The 21794-nt window shown below is 44.7% G+C and overlaps 1 long non-coding RNA gene and 1 pseudogene across 1 annotated transcript in view; one reads left to right on the plus strand and one right to left on the minus strand.

Moving 5' to 3' along the window:
- LOC133255863 (uncharacterized) overlaps window positions 1–21794 on the plus strand; it is a 146965-nt gene that overhangs the window by 41571 nt on the left and 83600 nt on the right. The window lies entirely within an intron of this gene.
- LOC133255455 (WASH complex subunit 3-like) lies at window positions 1477–19132 on the minus strand (annotated as a pseudogene).

Raw genomic sequence — 21794 nt, forward strand, 5'->3', positions numbered from 1 at the left:
TTAATAAGAGTTGATTTTAAAAATTTACAAATGGGGAAATCAAAATAGGCCTGTGTGTGTGTGTTTGAGCACATGTGCACAGACACGTGTACATTTTGAAGGTGGGGTATCAGGAAGTGGGGATAATTCTGGTCACCAATTCGTATGAACCTGTAGCTTAAGTATTATTTAATGTAGAAATTCAGAGCTGGAAAAAGACCTTGGAAACAATTTAGTACTCCTTCATTTATAGCTAAGGAAATCAATGCAACCTTTGCTACTTGCAAGATGCCTGGAAGGCTCGGAAACTTTAGGAATGAGGTTAATTAGTAGCGTTATTAAGGGGTTTGTGGCAAGATTTTATTTCAACATTCTACCCTTGCAGTCCCCTTCCTAGGTTCGCCTGAGTCTTGACAGCAGAACCAAAAAGCATTTTCCAGTTTTCTATTGAAAATGCTTGGCTCTCTGGTTTTAATCCCATCCTTTGTTGTTGAAGTTTTCCAGACTGTTGAACCAGAAGGAAGAAAGATCTGACATGGTAGGAAAATCATCCAGGAAGATGGTTGAGTAAGCAGAAATCCAATCAAACTCTTAATCACAGATTCTATCAAAATCAATCAGAAATTTTACTAAAGAATTTTCAGCAGTAGAGCAGAGATCAGTCACTAAGATAACTTAAGGGAGCATGTATTAAACAGGAAAAATTAATGTGGGCTCCCTGAAAAAGATTTTATTGCTCCAAAAAGACCAAAGAGTGTACAGAAAACTTTATTTTAATTAATCCTGAAAAAGAGCAACCGTGGGGAACCACACAGAGAATTCAGAAACTGGTTGGAGCCTCTTTTCAAAGAAATGAAATGAACTGTTCTTCCTCTCAAGTGAGTGAAGGTCAGAATGAAAAAGAATGAAAGTAACAATCATTGTGAAAGACAGACTAAAAATATTGTTTCAGCTGCACACAGCAGAAATGGCACTTAAATAAGAAGACAACCTGAGCAATATATCCAGAATTTTAAGAAACTGAGAAATGAAACATTTCAAGAAGGCAGATCTGGGGAATAGAGTTCAGTATTGCAATTTCTGAATACTTAGGTCTCCTGAATAAGCAATCAAAATCAAAGGCAAGAAATCAATAATTAAAGAAGCAATAATACATTTTTCCAGAACCAATAAGAGATTAGATTTGAAATAGAGAGGAGTCATATGGGCTAGTAGAACATGTATGAACATTTGAAGAGTGACTTCTGTTTATAAAACAGTTCTGTGCAATGACCAGATGGTTTTTATTCCTCATTTTGTTAATTATGTTCATGCATCTTTCCTTTTGATCTTCCCAGTAGCTATATGAGGTGGACAGATATCATTAATCTCTCATTTTACTGATAGAAAATAACCTCTGAGAGTCTAAGTAACTTACTAGGGATAAACTAGTTCTATCCCTCGTAAGTTAGAACTAGTGAGTGAAGGAAGAGTCCAAGGTTAAGCCCAGGTCTTGCTCTCCAAAGTGGGAGGGTCTTACACATTTTTTTTAAAATAAATGCTTTATTATTATTATTTTTTAACATAGAGGAAGCTTGGTGGCAGATCTGTAGCCACTTGATGTTTTTATCACTAAGAATTATAGTTCAGGCTCTCTCTGCTGTAGAATGTAAAGGTGCACTAACACACATATATGTAATTGTTAGGAAAATTAAGCTTAGTCACTAAAAGAAGACTCGCCATCTGAACTTTCTTCTGTGTTTTTTTCACCTTCACCATCAGGCACTGGATCATCTGGCCTCTCAGGAAAATCTGGGTCTAGTCCTTCCGATACCATTTTGTTTCTTATCGCCGTCACTGGAACACCCACTTGAAGCATTTTGAGATATCTGGCATATCCTGGATCCTTGGCTACAGTTAAGAGATTTTCTGGTGTTACTTCACTTTGCTGTGGTCCAGAGTCCTGCAAACTGTTCTGCTGTGATTGCTCTCAAGTGGCTTCAGAATGTGTTCCATTTGTGATCCTAGTGACATTTACAGGAGATGCTTCAAGTGTGACATCGTCTAGGCCTGGGATAGATGATAACTTTGCATCTAAAATATTGAGAGTTGTTTCAGTCTGCTGGATACGAAGAGAAAGGTCTGCTAGTTTCTTCTCACAAACTAGAAAAGCGGTTGAGGAACTGTACAGTGTGCATCGCAAACTCGCTTAGAAATGCCACCGTTCTTTTCTGTTGAATAGCTGGCACCTTAGTCAGGCCTATGCCTGAGCCCATGAGAGGAAGCCCATCCTCATCCGTCTCCTCAGCGGGCGGGGGACCCAGGACTCACCCTCAAACCCCTCCCCAGCCCAGCCCGCCCAACCCGGTAATAGCGTCCGAACGCCTCTCCTAGTCCCCTCTTACACACATTTAAACAATAAGGAAAATACATGTTTGATAACAAGCAGAAAGAGAAGGTACTTTTAAAAGAATGAAAATTAGAAAGATTATTGTCTTTTCTAGTAACAAAAAAAGAGCTTGGTGGATGTGGAACTCTAACATCAAGAATGAGAGAGAGACAGAGACAGTTCGTTCTTGACCTTGCCAAACTGCCCTTCATGTGGGATGCAACAGACTCATAAGCTCTATAAGGCCTTAGAAATCCAACCAGTCACCTTATTCCAACTAGCCTGGGACTGCTTCTAATGTAAGTTTGCCTTAAACACAGAGACCTGATATAGTTGCAACCGATGCACCTGTTGTACATTGACACACCATCATTGCCTGAAACTAAAAACCTGCTTAAAAAAATAAAGTCTACTAATTACTCCCACCTCTCCCCAGCAACAGTAGACTTGTGTATGTTGTGGAGGTGTGTATGTGCAGCTATGTACTGCTGTGTGTTGCGGAGACAAGCAGCACTGTCTAGTGAGTGACTCTGACACTGGGCTCCTGTCTCTCTAAGTTGCCTGGCAGTGAGCCAGCTCTCAGACTCAATGTCCCCCCGGGGACTTGAAGTTTCCAGGATCTGGAAACCGAGGCATCAGAGAATCCTCCTAGACAGTGGGCGCCTACGATGAGAACTGCTTGGTGTGCATGTGAAAGTCGCTCATTCGTGTCTGACTCTTTTCAACCCCATGGACTGCGGCCCGCCAGGCTCCTCTGTCCATGGAATTCCCCAGGCAAGAATATTGGAGTGGGTAGCCATTCCCTTCTCCAGGGGATCTTCCCAACCCAGGGATCAAACCCTGGATCTCCTGCATTATAGGCAGATTCTTTACCATCTGAGCCACCAGGGAGGGAAGGCCTTGGTGTGCATAAAGAAAATGTTTGGTGTGCATAAATAAAATGTTTAATCCCTCATGTGAGGATGCTTTTATACACCTCTCATAAAACAGAGGGATACCAGGGGTGGGTCAAGCCCTCTGGGGCTCTTCTCAGCACATATCTTTCACTGGGCCCCAGCACATCTCTCTACAGGACATGGGAGGGACCCCGGGCCCCACTGACCCTGCTCCTGTGAGTCCCACTCACACCAAGGGACACCAGCTGGTGTGTATCCTGAGCCCTTCACAGAACAGCTGTGCTGTCTTAGTTCAGATCCTGAAGAAATAAACGATTTCTGTAGCTAAGAGGACAAACCCTGTCCTATGACTTGAAGAGAGTAAGTCCATTTCAGCTAGCAGAAGAGAATTTTCTGTTTCATCTCATAACACATGTGTTATCCCACTATCAGAATGAACAAAGCCCTGGAGTTAAATCTAAAGCAGAACAAGGATATTCTGAAGACTCTGTATAATAAGTGAAATGAAATATTAAGTGAAGTTAGTCAGACAAAGACAAATATATGGTATCACTTATATGTGGAATTGAAAAAATGATGTAAATGGACTTGTTAACAAAACAGAAATAGACTCACAGACATAGAAAACAAACATGTTTACCAAAGGGGATAGCAGGCAGGGAAGAGGCAAATTAGGAGTTTGGGATTGACACAGATACACTACTATATATAAGCTAGATAAAAACAAGGACCTAGTGTACAGCACAGGAAGTATACTCAATATGTAGTAATAACCAATAGTGGAAAAGAAGCTGTATATATATATCTGAGTCATTTTCTGTATACCCAAAACTAACGCATTGTAAATTAACTATAGATAAATTAAAAAATGGTTAAAAACTAAAGCAGCACAAGGATCTTTTGAAGACCTGTATAATAAGTTTCAGCCATATCACCCCATTCACAGAATCTAAAAGATGACTATTTACTTTTCTTACTATTTTCAAGGGGAAGGTTTTTTTTGGATCTCTTTCTCTTCAGATCTCCTGAATAATGCGGGTATTTTCTTTCTAATGGCATGAAGAGGGCCCCGCTTCTGCTGACTTTATTGATCAGGTTTGAGCTAATGGTAGATGTTTGTTTGAAGCAGATTTTTGTATGTGTGCGTTTGAGGTAAAATTCATGCCAAGAGACAGGTGAAATAGTCCTCTGGGTTCTAGCTGTGACCAAGAAGGTTTTATCTTTTTTTCATTCCCCTTTCTTTTCTTTGGGAATGAAAATAACACTTAAATATCTTAGTTGGCTTTGTAGTTGTTCCAATTATTGGAGATCAAAAACATCTCATCAATTACATTACTGGGTCTAATATGACTACATTTCTACAATTACAAGGACCAGTTATATTTAAAAAGATACTTACTTTTGATGAAAACCATAAAAGCTTATTAAAGCACTCTGATTTTCTTTTTTCTGGTAACTATTACCTGAAAATACCTCTGAATACTCTAAGGGAAAATATTTTGGAAAAATTATGTGAGAAGGTATAGAAATCACGTACAAACAAAAAGAGCCAAAATATGTATGTGTGTGTATTTGTGTATCTATATATAGATAATACGCACACAGGTAGGGGCTTCCTTGGTGGCTCAGATGGTAAAGAATCTGCCTGCAATGAGGGAGACCCTGGTTCAATCCCTGGGTTGGAAAGATCCCCTGGAGAAGGGAAATGGCTACCTACTCCAGTACAGGACTTGATTGTGATGGGTATGCTGATATATTCAAGCCATTTCATAAGATCTTGGTATTATTCTGTGCAATGGGCTTCCCAGATGGCACCAGTGGTAAAGAATCCACCTGCCAATGCCGGAGACACAGAGGTGTGGGTTCCATTCCTGGGTTGGGAAGACCCCGTAGAGTAGGAAATGGCAACCTACTCCAGTATTCTTGCCTGGAAAATCCCATGGACAAGGGAGCCTGGCGGGCTACAGTCCATGGGGCCACACAGAGTCGGACACGACTGAGCACACACGCACTGAGCCCATGTGAGGTCTTTCACCTCTCATACGCACATATATAACTGTATATATGTATATATATATGGACACGAATTTGAGCAAGCTCCAGGAGTTGGTGATGGACAGGGAAGCCTGGCGTGCTGCAGTCCATGGGGTCACAAAGAGGTGAACACGACTGAGTGACTGGACTGAACTGACATATATTATATGCCATATACTTTCTTCCTTCTACTCCTCCAAAATAGAGAGTGTTATCCTTGTCTTATATACTCAGGAACAATTAGTAATGACATATTTCTAATGATTCCCTGGAAGTCTTGATAAAGTGGACTAAGATTGGTTGTTCCGTTGCTAAATCATGTCCTACTCTGCAACCCTATGTACTGCAGAAGGCCAGGCTCCTCTGTCCTTCACTATATCCCAGAGTTTGCTCAGGTTCATGTCCAGGTGATGCTTTCTAACCATCTCATCCTCTGCTGCCTCCTTCTCCATTTGCTTTCAGTCTTTCCCAGCTGAAAGCCTAGCTTGAAGGATTTTGAGCATAACCTTACTAGCATATGAAATGAGCACAATTGCATGGTAGTTTGAGCATTCTTTGGCATTTCCCTTCTTTGGGATTAGAATGAAAACTGACCTTTTCCAGTCTTGTGGCCCCTGCTGAGTTTTCTAAATTTCCTGACATGTTGAATGCAGCACTCTAACGCTAAATCATCTTTTAGGATTTTAAATAGCTCAGCTGGAAAGGGTAAGAACCTGTAATTAAGCTTTGTCTTGGTGGCATGAAATAAAGAAGGTGACACAGGAAGCTGAGGGCAGGATCCACCAGCTCCTTCTCTACCCTGTGGTTCTGGGTGATTCTTGCAAAGCCAGCCTTAGGCTGATGACTGCAGTGACAGCGATGTTGAACCTCGAGATGAATCAGAATGAGGCCCAGAGACTGAACTATCAAGAGCCCTGCGTCCAGTGGCACAAGGACAATGCCAGTCAACCCTTTCCTTTTAACAACTTCTAAACATTAAAAAATTTATTTTTTCTGTGTTTTTCTGGGAGGAATGATTAGAATGTCCAGGATGGTAAGGCAAAGACGAAAATGTAAAAGGGCATTTAATATAATGGGAGGCAGAAAAAAAACATAATTCCTCTGTGGCCAGGTGGAGTTCTTCCAGCTCGATCTATGATAAAGGTGATGGACAATTGAGGATTTTCCTCCTGGACAATTATTATTATGCTACTGGGATCAGAAGCATTGATGCTGTGGGTATCTTAGAAGAGAGCTGTTCTTGCGAATCATTTGTAATGGGTTTTTATCTCTAGTTATGAAAAACTTGATAACCAAATTTATAATACAAATAATTAAAAGGGCCTAAAAACTTAAAAAAATAATTTATTTGGCTGCCCTGGGTCTCAGTTGTGGCCAGCAGGAACTTTAGCTATGGCATGTGAACACTTGGTTGTGGCAGGTGGGATCTAGTTCCCTGACCAGGGATCCCACCTGGGCCCTCTGCATTGGGAGCACAGAGTCTTAGCCACTGGTCCACCAGGGAAGTCCATAAAAGGTCTAAAGAACTTTAATGGCAGAATTTGTTAAATCCTGTAATACCAGTATCTTGGACTTCCCTGGCTCTCCACTTGCAATGCAGAGGACATGGGTTTGATCCCTGATCAGGGAACTGAGACCCACATGCCATGCAGCACAGTCCAAAAAAAAAAAAAAAGGACCTTTCCAATTCAGTGCCTAACTTGGGCATATTGAATGTGTAACCTGTGATCTGTCTGGACTGAAATAGGCCGTGTTAAGACAGTATTCCGGAAGACACTTATTTGTCCTGCCCACTATTAACCTGAAATTTTACTATAGTCATTTCTAGAAGATATTCAATAAAATTTTAGATTTATTGCAAGCATAGTTCAATATTTATTAATTTGCAGGGAAATCAAGGAGTGTGCTGGTTCAGAAAGGGTATGAAAATGGAGGGGTTTTAGAGTTGGCAAACAATGCTTATGTAAGCAACTAGTTTAAACAACTATGAAAGGTTGAAGTTTCATTTCAAAGGTCACCGAAATATCCAGCCCACATTGTTTGTTGGGAAGGAAGTCCACACAGCATGGCTGGAGATGACAGACATGCAGATTCCCAGGCCCAGTGAAAGTAACACATCTCAGAAGCAAATATCAGGGGCTGCAGTATAGCCAGTAATGGAAAAGCAAGATTTCACTCCCAAGTTACATTAGGGCTAATAACCAGAGGCATGAATGGCACTGAGGCTTCAGGGGGGCCACCAGGTAACCAGGTTTGAATTTTGAGCTGCCCAAAGCCAGTGGTTTTTCTCCAATGCAGACAAATATGTCCATTTCTTCGGAGAAGGCAATGGCACCCCACTCCAGTACTCTTGCCTGGAAAATCCCATGGATGGAGGAGCCTGGAGGGCTGCAGTCCATGGGGTCGCTGAGGGTCGGACACGACTGAGCAACTTTACTTTCACTTTTCACTTTCATGCATTGGAGAAGGAAATGGCAACCCACTCCAGTGTTCTTGCCTGGAGAATCCCAGGGACGGGGGAGTCTGTTGGGCTGCCGTCTATTGGGTCGAACAGAGTTGGACACGACTGAAGCGACTTAGCATTAGCATTAGCATGTCCATTTCTTAGTTTGGGTACAATTTTTAAAAAACTCCTTTTGACAAAAGGTTTTTTGACTTGAAATTTATTGAGAATGACTAAAGAACCCATCTGCCAATGCAGGAGACATAAGAGACGCAGGTTCCATCCCTGTGTTCGGAAGATCTCCTAGAGGAGGCTATGGCAACCCACTCCAGTATTCTCGCCTGGAGAATCCCATGGACAGAGGAGCCTGGCGGGCTACAGTCCGTGGGGTCACAAAGAGTTGGACATGACTGAAGTGACTTAGCACACAAGCATGCAAAACATAAGAGCCTGGGATTCTGTTTCAGCCTACACTGGTCTGACACCACCCGGTGAACTGCAATCCAATTCTGGCACTAACCCCCTGGAGTTCATGCAGACCACCCCCCCCACCCCCCGCAGTGGGAACTCAGTTCTCCGGAAGACTGCCCTCACTTCAGTTGCAAGGCACACTTTGAGGGTTCCTAAATCACCCACACTTTTGACCAGCTGGCTACAAATCCAGGAGGTTCCCACACTCTCCTCAGTTTGGTAATTCTCTAGAATGACTCATGGAACTCAGGAAAGCACTATATGATTACAGTTTTATTATAAAGGATACAGATCAGGAGCAGCCAGATGACAAGATACACGGGGTGAGGTTCGGGAGGGTCCTGAACACAGAGTTTCTCTGCTGTGTCCGGGGAACCAGATGCCTCACCCTTCTGGCACACTGATGGGTTCACCAACCAGGATGCTCCCCTGAGCTCCAGGGTTCAGTTTTTATTGGGGCTTCATTGCATGGATATGATTGATTAAACCGTTGACCAGGTGACTAAATGCAGTTTCCAGTCCCGGTCTCCCCATGGTGGGAGTAGGACTAGACTGGTCACACATCATTTAAAGTTCTGATCGGGTGGTTGGTCTTTCCGGTGGCCAGCCCATCCTGAAGCGTGGCTCAGACAGTAAAGCGTCTGTCTGCAATGCAGGAGACCTGGCTTCGATCCCTGGGTTGGGAAGATCCCCTGGAGAAGGAAATGGCAGCCCACTCCAGTATTCTTGTCTGGAAAATCCCATGGACGGCAGACCCTGGTAGGCTACAGTCCATGGGGTTGCAAAGAGTCGGACACGACTGAGTGACTTCACTTTACTTCAAGTCATCTTATTATTATTTTTTACCTCATCACACAGCATATGGAATCTTAGTTTCCTGACCAGGGATCAAACCTGTGCCCCCTGCATTGGAAGCACAGAGTCCTAGCCACTGGACAACCAAGGAAGTCCCTGAGTCAGGAAAGCACAGTTTTATTATAGTTATTTATTACAGTTTTATTATAAAGGATACAGGTTGGGAGCAGATCGGGATACAGATCTTATTAATATAAACTTAAGTATGGCCCAGGGGCTCAGGAATAACAAATATACTTCTATCACTTGGGGAATTCCAAGAGTTTTAAAAGCTCTGTGCCATGAATCAGGGACAAAGACCAGACACATTCTTTATTATACCATAGCATAGGAACACATGTAATGTGAACATGTTTTGACATAACAAACTTCAAATGTTATATAGGGGATTCTGATACATTTCTCAAAATGGAACCAGGATGATCTTTTCAAGCCAGTATGTAGTTATGTCAGCTCCTGCTTGAAATCCTTCAGGGCCCTCTTGATGATCTTAGAATAAAGAGTAAAATGCTTAACCAGGTCTCCGAGGTCCTGTGTGGTGTGACCCTGTCCTTGTGACCACCCTCAGCTACCATACCCCACCTCCCTTGCTCCTAGGACCTGACATTTTAGTTTCCTGAATGTAGATTGATTGCTATGTTCCGATCATTCTGCTGGAAAGCTGTAAGAAATAGAAAATTAAGTAAAATTTCCCTGAGCACACACAGCTAGTTAGTAAAACAGTGGAATTAGAACACCAAACTCCTGACCTCAGAGTTAACGATCCTTTCTAGTCTACCTCCAAATTGGCTCACATTTGTGAGCAAATGAATAGAAAATTTGTGTTGACTGTCTTTCCACCTATCAAAGTATGTGGAAGCACAGCAAACGTTTTCCTATTAGTTTTACCTCATTAGATTCTTGGACTGCAGGAATGGGAAGAAGCAATTAATAGCAATACACTCAACTTTTCTTAACTTTCCCCTTCAGAGGTTCTGAGCAAAGAAACAAAACCCCAGCTCACCCGAAGGCTCCAATTAAAGGAAACTTGACTGTATACCCAGATGTTAAAATTGCTGACAATCACCCGAAATTTCTCCCTTCCATGTCCTCTTTGTGAAAAATGGCTGCTGAAGTCATCTGTACTAGACACTGATGTGTTTATACGCTCAGTTTTTATTAAAATCAATGAGAAAAAGACCTTGGTTTACCCACCTAAAATAAGAAAGTGTTCTCAAACTATCTTATTATGAAGGACTTGTTTGTGGACACCCAAAAGAGTCCACAAAAGAATAAAGTACAGATAGAATTTAGGGAAGATGGAAGATCAAGTTTAGGGTTGTATGAAATTAAAAAAAAAATGCATACAGAGAAAGTTTCCAGCTTTCCTAGTAGATCAAAGAGATGACTGAGTTCTCATTCATCTTGTTGTTTCACCAACAGTCCTCATGTTGAAAAGAGTAAAATGGAGATGATTAACCCCAAAATAGGCAGGTCGTCTGACCAAGAGGAAGAATCACCATCTGCTAGGAAGACCTGTCCTAAATCTTTTGCATCTCCTCTAAGGTCTAAAGACGTTTGTCTTTTCCATCGGACTTCTCCGGTGTCCTCACTCAAGCCTTCCTGACATAGACACTTACTTTCTGATTCCACATTCACACAAATCGACTGGTACTGTGTTTCATGACTTGGAAGAATTTTTCTCTTTTTAATGAGGATGCACTCAGGATAAGATCTGCAACAGCAGCAGTTTTAGAATTAATCATTCCGCTTGTTCGTGTTTAAAGCTCAAGTTAACTCCTTCAAAATAAATCTCAAAACCAAGTGGACCAACTGTAATCAAAATTCTGGTGCACAGCCCTGTGCCCCACAAACCACTGCCTTCCCAGGTGTGCTCCTGAATCGCTATGGATTGTTTTCTCAATTTGTTCACATCATTAATAGAGACAGGTGCAAAAAGCAGCTCAGCTCTTTTCCTCCGTTGGCTCCTGCTCTGGGTGTCTTCTTTTTGCCCTTCCACACTCACTTTCCACCCATCCACTCCCAGACAGAGGTGCTGGCCCATATGGACATCATGAACATACTTTTATGGGTTCTGGCTTCTGGTTGGGTTCGGCTGCTGTTGGCATCAGCAGGACATGGAGATGGAGGGCGCAGAGGGAGGTGGAGATATTTATTACACCCACATGTTCCCTTCCAACTCAAGACGGATGCCTGCATTCCACTTCCCATGGGTGGCTCTTTCCTTGTAGCTACTCTCTGGGTGTTCCAAATCTCCCTTTCTGAGACTCTTCAAGCCAGAAGTATCCATTGTTCAGTTCAGTTCAGTTCAGTCGCTCAGTCGTGTCCGACTCTTTGCGACCCCATGAACCGCAGCATGCCAGACCTCCCTGTCCATCACCAACTCCCAGGGTTCACTCAGACTCACGTCCATCGAGTCAGTGATGCCATCCAGCCATCTCATCCTCTGCCGTCCCCTTTTCCTCCTGCCCCCAATCCCTCCCAGCATCAGAGTCTTTTCCAAGGAGTCAACTCTTCACATGAGGTGGCCAAAGTACTGGAGTTTCAGCTTTAGCATCATTCCTTCCAGAGAAATCCCAGGGCTTATCTCCTTCAGAATGGACTGGTTGGATCTCCTTGCAGTCCAAGGGACTCTCAAGAGTCTTCTCCAACACCACAGTTCAAAAGCATCAATTCTTCAGCGCTCAGCCTTCTTCACAGTCCAACTCATCCATTGTTGGATCCTGCAAAATTAAAAAATGTCAAATTCAAATCCCCAAAGTCTTCCAAACCAGAAGTTATCCAATGATGATCTCCTCCAAAAGTAAGTCACACACAAAAAAGACAAAAACGAGCCGTGAATCTAGATTAGAGATAGCTAGTGGTTGAACCTTGGGTGTCTCTCGCAATGCCTTTGGGGTCCACAGAGGGGTTCTTAATCTGTAAAATGAGTAGAATAAGTCACATTTACTTTCCTTTATAGGAAGAGAAGGAGAGAAGGTCCTATTTGTTCCTCCTTGATGCCCTGATGGGCAAGGTTTTATCCATGTGGGACAGAGCCTGGGGGCTCTGGGGCCTGAAGAGGTGGGAGTGTTGTGCTTGTGTGGACATAGCTGAAGTTCCCTCCCTCGCCTGAAGGGGTCAGCAAAGGCCCAGGAAGGGTGGCGACACCTTGCCTCCCAGGAGGGAGAAAACGCCAAGGAGGCCCTCAGTTCCCAGGGGATAGCCCCTAAGGACCCGCTTTGTGCTTTCTCTGCCGGGGCAGGGACGGATTCTCCCACAGGGCTCCCCTAACTGCGTGGAGATGCTGGCGCTGGCCCTAGCTGTTGAAGAATGAGAGGTCTATGTGGAACACAGGAATGGGAGTGGACCTGCGGGCCCAGATTGAGGAGGGCCACAGGGTGTCGAATCCCCCAGCTCGGCCCTCTTGGACACTTTCCCTGGGTTGTCTGCACCCCATCCAAAGTCTGTAATCAAGCCATCAAAACTAATAGGATGATTTCCGCATTAAATGAAATTATGGATGAAGAATGGGGATGGAGGAAACAGACTAATGGTTCTAATGTTTTTTCCCAACCTTTCATTTCTCAGTAAAGTGCAGTCATCTGATTCCTCGTTTGTGTGCTAGGAAAATGATGGCTCCTCTGAGAAGCTCTTAGCTATCCTCATTTTCTTCCTTGCTCCCTTGGGTCTCCTGGGTGGGTTCAGGCAGGAGAAACCATGACAGAGGTGGGTGGTAAGTCCCAGTCTGTCCCTCAGGTGAGCTTCTGGTTTCCTACCGGTTTCATTGCTTGCCATATGTGTAGTAGTCAAAAATATTTAATTTTAAATTACAAGAGTGTGACAAGAATGCAATCTTATTATTAAAACACAGAGAAGACAAAAGCTTCATTTTACCTGACTCCTCTGATCTACTCCCTTTCTCAGAAGTATCTATCATTGTTGATTTGGGAAATATCCTTCTCTATATATGTTGTGGTTTGTAAATATGTCCACAGTTATTTGATACTACTTCTTCAAAAGGTGAAGCCTAATTCTCCTCACCTTAAGTGTAGGAGGTACTTAGTGACTTGCTTTTTAAAGTATAGAATGTGGCAGAAGTAGTGATTTGTGGTGTCTGAGATTGGGATTGGAATGACATTGAGTTTTCCCCCTCATTCTGGGACCACCTGCTCTGGGGAAAGCCAGCTACCATGTTGCGAGGTAGACCTAAGGAGAGGCCCATGTTGTGGGTAACTGAGGCCTCCTGCCAACAGCCGTAAGATTGAGCCATAAAGAAATTACTGTAATAGATTCTGAGACTGGTGAGGGCACAGGCTCCATGATGTCAAGGTTCTGTGTTCCTGGAAATGAGCAGAGGACAGAGCACATAATCCCCAGGGACATTTTTCTATTGACAAAGAGTACCTCAGAGTTTATATAGTAGGTAAGACTAGTCCCAGAGCTTGGGTTATGTGGTGGTTGCTTACCTTTGCTGCCAAAATTACCCTTCAGGATAAGAACACTTATTATCTCAACTTCTGGGAGTGCAGCTGGCAGAAAGTCCTCAGCAATCAACACCCTTCAGGGATTTCTGAAGAGAGCCAAAGAGAACCCCCCTTCCGGCAACCCACGTCCAGTGGTCGGTGAATGAATGGTATGGAGCCCAGGCCTCTCACTCCAGCTCAGGGGAGTTCTGAAGGGTCATCCCATCCTCAGCTCCCTGCAGGACCAACTGAGATGTTCCACTGAGACTGCCTTCAGCTAGACCTTATCCTCTGCCCAACCCTGCTCCCCTCTCTTCCTTTTCCCAGGTGTTGGTATCAAAAGCACTCCCCAGCAAACCTCCTACATGTTAATCTCTGTCTCAGAGTTGGCTTCTTGGGAAACTCAAGCAGGGATGGTGGGCACCAGGGTGTTCTAAAAAAGCAGATGATGGCACAGGGTTTTAGAACTGGATTACTGGCTACCCAGCTGGCATCACTGTTTGGAGTGATTCTCCTTTTGGGAATGAAATGGCAGGGTTTTTATTTTACTTTTTTAAACTATTTTGTATTGGGGTACCTAGCAAATATACTTTTTACTTTATATTGGCATATAGCCATCAACTTCCCTAGTGGCTCAGTTGGTAAAGAATCTGCCTGCAATGCAGGAGACCCAGGTTCAATCCCTGAGTCAGGAAGGATCTTCCTGGGGAGGAGGAAAGGGCAACCCACTCCAGTATTCTTGCCTGGGAAATCCCATGGACAGAGGAGCCTGGCAGGCTACAGTCCATGGGGTCCCAAGGGTCAGACATGACTCAGTGACTAAACCACCACCATAGCCAATTAACAAAGTTGTGACAGTTTTAGGTGAGCAGTGAAAGGACTCAGCCATACATATATATGTGTCCATTCTCCTTCAAACTCCCCTCCCATCCAGGCTGTGAAATGGCAGGTTTTTAAAAAGCAATTTATACCTTTCTGTAATATTTGACTTATATCCAGGTATCATATTGCTTTCATTTGTAAATGGTTAGTAGAAAATGTCTGAGATGTGGTATTATAAGCCATTTAAATTTTATTCTTTACATTTTTTTGTTTTAAAAACAAAATGATTGCATGAGGTTTAAGAATATCCAGAAATCAGGAAAAGAACTGGGGAGTGGGTTACTACTTTGTTCCTGTCTTTGGGCTGCATTTTTTAATGTCTGAGATGTGGTATTATAAGCCATTTAAATTTTATTCTTTACATTTTTTTGTTTTAAAAACAAAATGATTGCATGAGGTTTAAGAATATCCAGAAATCAGGGAAAGAACTGGGGAGTGGGTTACTACTTTGTTCCTGTCTTTGGGCTGCAAATATTTGTCAGTTAGATTCTAAAACTTGAGACAAAGCAGCCTGGTGGAGTCCGTTTGTGTGTCATCACGTGGCAGCTTCTCCAGCCCTCACCCACCACCCCTGCCTTCCCAGTAAGAGCAGCCACCTCCTAGCGGGTTATGGGTGGGTGTAAAATGTGTGTGTGTGTGTGTGTTGAGTAGTGTGGAGAGATAACGCCCTCTCCTCTGGGTTACACCTGCTCAAAACAGCCTTGAGCCCTTGGTGGGGGGGCAAAAACCTGATTTGGGGCTGACAGGGTCAGGGCAGTTTCTGGCATCAGCTGAGTCCTCTTTCCACCACGTCTACCTCCTTCTCTCCCTACACAATTCTCTCAGGGGCCACATCAGTGGACCTGCCAGCTGGTCTTGGTCAGGGCCACTCTAGCTCCTCAGAGATTCTGTAGGAACCTTGGTTGTCAAAGGGATTCAGCTTCCTTCCTCTTAGGAGTTCTGCTTCTGTGCAAATGTGTAGGAGCAAAGAGAGATCTGCTGGGATGCCTGCAAGCATCCAAGAACCATGTACTATATCCTAGTGGATAATACATCAGGGAAGGGCTAGTGGGGCACCATTTGTCTACAGAGTCTGAATCCAGGCCCTCATTCAGTTTAATATCCTTTATTGGTATAACAATAATTCACAAAGGGAGGAATTGCTCCATTGTTCCTGTTACATTTCTGGTAACCAGTTAGATTCGAGATAAAATTGTTAGGTTTGGTCAGTGCCCTCAGGTTCTCTCTCTCTTTGTCTCCCAGGGAATGTCTAGCCTTCCCAGGGAGTATTAATTCCTCAGGGGCCCTGAGGGAAGGTTAGTGATTCTGTATCTCAGCATTTTGGTTCAGACACAGGAAATGTAACTGGACAGTGTATGGGGCTGGAGAAGGGAAGAGTTCTTCCTTCTAAGTTCTAAGCCAGAACTTCACGACTCTGCATTTGACGGTGGAACACTGGTTCTGCTGTGGGATTGGCTGTTTTCTGTTTGGGGATTAGTGTGGCTACTGGTTTCTCTTCACATCTGATTTGGAGATGCTAAGGGTGTGCCTCTGATCCAAGCTCCCTTAATTATCCTAATGATTCAACAAGAGTTTATCAAGAAGCTGCTACGTGATGGCCGAATGACCCCACACTGCCTTCAGCTTAGAAAGTTTATATGCCATTGCTAAACAACATCACTGCAGTGAGAAAAATGAGGCAAGTGTCCAGGGGTGGAGAAGGGCATCCAAGAACCTGTTTATAGCTTCAGTGCCCTCAGGGCACTGAAGCCACAGGATAGCTAGGATGGACCTGGGAAGGACTGGGGTAGGTTCTAAAATAGGAGGAATAAAGAAATCTGCTCAACTCATATCCTGGGTGACTTCTGGAAATAGCCTCCCGGCTCCACTGCTCCAGTGCCCCAGTGGGTACCTGTCCATTGTCATATTCTGGCATCTCAGTCTCTGCACGTGCTTGTCCCCTAAAGCTGTTCTTCCTCCTGAAGTTGGTGGCAGGTGGTACTCCCTGGGAAGTAAACTGGGGAGGCCATAGCCTCTGTGAGTAGGAGGCAGTTAGCCAGAAGGAGAAGTCATGGCTATCTTAGAGATAGTCTCCAGGAAGGCGAGAGGCTATGAGGAAGCTCTTGCCCCTGACTCAGACTTGCATAGGGAGTCCAGTTCCTTCCTTTTTCTGGGCTTCAGGGAGTCTATGCTTGAGATTACTACTAGTGATGGGGAAAAGTGACTGCCTGACCCTCCCCCTCCCTACTCACTTATGGTAATCGGGCGGGCTGTTAGGTTAGGTAATAAGCAACCCCCAAATCTCCGTGGGTTAACCCAGGAAGAATTTATTGCTTGTGTCACAGTCAAGTGCAGGCTCTGTGTCCCTCCTGGGCAGCTGTTCTTCAAGTAGAAACTCAAGGAATCTGGCTGCTTCTACCTGGCAACGCCATCATTTCAGAATTCTTTACTTCCAATCATACCAACAGGAGAGAGGGTGAGCCAAGGTTCTTGGGGGAATCTTAAGAAAGCCAGGCACAGGCAGAAATTATGACGTAGCTTCAATTTAGCCGTCAGGGAGGCTGAAGCTCTAGTCTTTCCGTGTCTGCAGGAGAGGAAATGGGATGGTCAGCACCACACCTGTGTCTGTTATATTCATGCAGAGTCTTCAGCCCCCACAGCTGTCTCAACTACTTAGTTTTCAGATGTCCCTCCAGACCGGTCTCCCTCTCCAGTACAGAGTTTCAGCTTTCTTGATTTTTCAAAACTTTAATGGTCACCTGTGTACGGATCGCGCATAAATATTTGAGACTTAAGGCGCTGTGTGGTTCCATGACCACCATGTAGAAAGTTGTTTGACAATGTTTGCTTAGTTGAATGAAGGGAGAAGGCTAAGGATGTCTGGAGAAGCCGTCTCGGAATCAAATTTAAAGTGTCAACTACAAACTGCCTGTCAACTACAAATTGGCTCTTGCCAAGAGCGTTTCCCAGCGACTGAACAGCAACAACAAGGGCATTTGCCATCTGCCTCTGCAGAGACTGAACCCTGTGCTGCTGCAGCTGCTGACCTTCAACACCCGCTGAGGGGAGTGCAGGGTGGAGAGTGAGGCACTCTGTGCTCCAGGGAAACTGGTGGAACAAGTCTTTAGGAAGTTAATGCTTTTAGGAACCGATTTCATGATTCCAATCCTTGCATCTCTTTATATCTGCTACTGCAGCTGCTAAGTTGCTTCAGTCGTGTCCGACTCTGTGCGACCCCATAGACGGCAGCCCACCAGGCTCCCCCATCCCTGGGATTCTCCAGGCAAGAACACTGGAGTGGGTTGCCATTTCCTTCTCCAGTGCATGAAAGTGAAAAGTGAAAGTGAAGTCGCTCAGTCGTGTCCGACTCTCAGCAACCCCATGGACTGCAGCCTTCCAGGCTCCTCCATCCATGGGATTTTCCAGGCAAGAGTACTGGAGCGGGGTGCCATTGCCTTCTCCTAGTCTTCATATCTAGAAAAGCACTAAATCCCTTCATGGTGACACACCGCATTAGTTTGATCTCTGGTGAGCAGCTAAGATCAATCATGTGAGTGTTTTGTGACTGACTCCCAATAAAACCTCTAGACACCAAGGGTTGAGTGAGCTTCCCTAGTCGACAACACTCTGTATATACTGCCAATATTGATGCTAGAATTAAGCATGCACACCTTCTCTTGCACACCAGCACCTCCTCTTCCTGCCTAGATCTGTGGGGCAGACTGCGGACCTCTTGGGCAGGAGCCAAATGAAACAGAATTGACTTGATTCGTGTCATGTCCTTCCCTAGGAATGGTTATAAGCAGCAGTATCCCTGTGACTCCACCTCCACCTCCCTGACGGCCTCTCACTGTGGCCACCAGCCCCTCCCAGTCCTCGCCCTTCCCCGTGTGGCACAAGGCACCTGTCATGCCCAGCCCCTCCCTCTGCAGTGCTGCCACTGCCCAGTTCACCTTCTGCTGCTTCCTGCCGCTGACCACCACGTGGGCCCCATCCTGGGCCAGACCCTGGGCGATGGTGAAGTTGATCCTGCAGGAGAGATGGAGAAGATGTGACAGTCAGCCCAGGGCTGAGCCCTTCCTTTCTTGCTGCATTTCTAGCCTTAAGGCCCCAAGTGAATTTCCTACTATCCTGGAGCGGCTAACCTTGTGCCCTGCTCACGGATGATCAGAGGACCGGAGAGACTCAAGAGGGCACTTTCCTTCATGGGTGTGTTGGACAGCCTGCCTGTGTATATCAGATTTTAGCTTCATTTTCTATTCAAACAACTGCAACCTGAGAGTTTGTTGCCTCCAGTCTGTGAAACCACTGGGCACCTACAAGCATGCAACTTGGAAGCATGGGGTCTAACTCCATCCAGGGCGTCTCTCCATCAGTGGAGGAAGGGCACGAATGGCTGAACTGTCCCCCTGACTTTCCCTGATGGATGCTCTGAGATGTAGTTCCTAAGTTGCCCGGAGGACCTGTAGAATCTAGCACCTGGTGGCCTGTAGTGGCAGCCAACTCCATGACCGGCCCATGCTGGCTTTCTCTCCTTTCCTGCTCCCCTCCTCTTTCTCCTTAGGGTCACATTCCCAAATAAACTATGCCACTTCTACCTGGTAGGCTCTGCTCTGTGGGGGTGAATTAAGACAACAAGGTTGACAAAATCTAGAGATGCCCACAATTCCCAGGTCCCCCAGATGTTCTCTCACGCATTTGTAGAGCCTGTGACCACGGCGACTTTGTTGATGGGGTTGGTGTTACCCCTGGCTCCCCTGCTGGTGTTCCTCATGGACATCGAGGCCTTAGAGGGCAGGAGGCCTCTCCAAGCTCGGGTCAGGGGCCTAAACATACTGGTTTCTGTTGGGTCTTTCTCTTGGTGAGCTTGGTCTAGAGAGGTTTCTAGAAAGTTAATCAGTTGCAGGCAGCAGCACCTCTGCTTAAGGAGCTGATGCAACACCTCCCTGGTTGGGCTAGATCCCGGGCGGTCTGGGGATCACCCTGGGAAGCTCAGCCTAGAGCCTGTTCTTCTAGTCCTTCTCATGGTTTTCTGAACACAGACTTTCCCATATGAAATCTTTTCTGTTTACACTAACTGGAGTGGTTTCTGCTGTTTAGAAGCAAATCCTAACCTATTCTCACACAGGTTCAAAAATTATTTATTCATCGAGACCCTTAGGATAATGAACATGTACTATACAGGTTTGCTGCCTGAAGACCAAACAAATTGAGGTGTGAAAGGGCTTTGTAAACTGCCTAAATATAAGCAGTTCTGTAGCTTCTTATAAGGGTTGATGTGCGTTTCATCATCCTATCCTTGAGAGACCCCTGGCCTGAACCTCTGGATGCAGCTCACCCTGCTTGCAGTGCTTTGGCCTGCCTGCTTTCCCTCCCCCAGCCTCTTCTCTGTTTTCAGTGCATCAAGGGGATCCCTTCTGATGTATTATCTCCTCCATGTGACCTAGTGGTCCTGTGCTTACTCCCCTTCTAGCATTTATGGGACTGACTCTAACGGACTGTGCTGCATTTATCACATTTAACAGGGTGCCCACCACCTGGTACTTGCTTAACAGATATTTGTTAAAGGAATGAAAAAAAAATGAATGAACTGAGATTTGGCTGCAGTGAGCTAGTGAGGTTGTAGGGACCCCTTTAGACCCCTGGGTTAAATTTCTTAGTCACACTCTTCCCCTGTGCTGTCCGGCTGTGTCTGCAAACATTTACTTTCAAGAAGCCATTCTTGGTTTTTAAGTGCTCAGGCTTTGAATGGCATCAGGCCTTGTGTGCACAGCGAACTTGTGTTTTCCTGATGTTTAGGATTCTGACCCTCTGCTCAAATCTCCACAAATCTATAGTTCTGAACTGATTTACATAAAACCAATTCCCTTATTTAAGCACTTAAACTTTAGTAAATCTTAGGCAAATATCAAAGCAGGTAGTGCTTTTGAAGCAAACTATATACACAAAAATTCATAATCTTTTATCTCAGAAACTTAGCTCCTATGGTTCCTATTCATTTATTATGGTTCCTTACCTCCCCTGTAGCCAGGGATTCAAAATAGAAGGGTTTCCTCATCCTCCTACTTAACTTTTTGTCAGTGTCACTCCAGGCAGTTTATTCTTAAATCTCTGGGGCTTCATCTCGTCCAAGAACAGAATCCCTCGATTTCCGTTCCCCAAACCATTTCTCAGTCTTTTTGACAAGGAAGAATCTACCTGGGGAAATCAAAAAGCTAAGCATTTCTTCCCTCACCCCTCTGCCTGTTTCCTTCACATCTTCCTTTATTTTGGAAAAAAAGATACAGAATCTAGGAGTGTACTAGTTTCCTCATTTTTTTTCAACAAAAATTTAATGGGAACCTGCTATGTACTGAGTGCGTGGAATACAAAGACGCCTCTATCCTAGTTTTACCTTTGGTACTCAAAGTGAACTTGTGCAACACAGATTGGGGCTTGAACCCGTGGCCTTCTAATTGAGATCACTCACCTGGTCTCAGGACTCAGTGAAGCTCAGATTCTTGATGTCATGACATAGAATTCAGTAGGAAACAAAATGATGAAGAAGTGAATTTATTTAGAGAGAAACATACTCCACGGACAGAACGTGGGCCATCTCGGAAGGCAAGCGCAGCACCGTGGTATGGGGTTGTCAGATTTTATGTGCGTGCTTTGTCGCGCAGCTGTGTCCAACTGCTTGCAACTCCACAGTCTGGAGTGGATAATTTCACAGGCTAATGAGTGGGAGGAGTATTCTAGCTATTTTGGGAAAGGGGTGGGCATTTCCAGGAACTGGGCCATGGCGGCCCACTTTCTGACCTTTATGATTGGCCTTGGAACTGCCATGGAGCCTGTGAGTGTGTCATTTAGCTGATGTGTTAAAGTGAGCGTAGTCTGAGGCTCAAGGGCTAGTAGAAGTAGACTCATCTGCCATCTTGGACCTATTTGGTTCTAATCAGTTTATGTCGTGTCCTCAGGCTGTCACTCTTTTAAAGGTTGTGAAAGAAGGAAAGATAGCACTAAGTCGTGTCCGACTCTTGCGATCCATGAACTGTAGCATGCCAGGCCCCTCTGTCCATAGGATTCTCTGTCCATAGGATTCTCCAGGCAATAATACTGGAGTGGGTTGCCATTTCCTTCTCCAGGGGAACTTCCCAACTCAGGAACTGAACCGCAGGTCTCCCATATTGCAGGCAGATGCTTTACCAACTGAGCTATGCAGGAAGCCCCTAAAAGGTTATGCCCTGCCCTCTTCCCCCCTGCTTCAAAAGTTCTCATACTCTGAACTGGGTCTGCAGACAAAAAAATGGTTATTATCCATAGTGTTAGGAGGTAAATATGATGAACACAGTTTCCAAACATTGAGGTTGCAGTGGTTAGGTAAAATATATGGGGAGAAGTAATACCAGAGTGGACTCAGGAAAAGGAGCTTTTCTTATTGTGATTTTTACTTTAAAAGATGC

Source organism: Bos javanicus, chromosome 10, assembly GCF_032452875.1.
Source record: "Bos javanicus breed banteng chromosome 10, ARS-OSU_banteng_1.0, whole genome shotgun sequence".
NCBI lineage: Eukaryota > Metazoa > Chordata > Mammalia > Artiodactyla > Bovidae > Bos > Bos javanicus.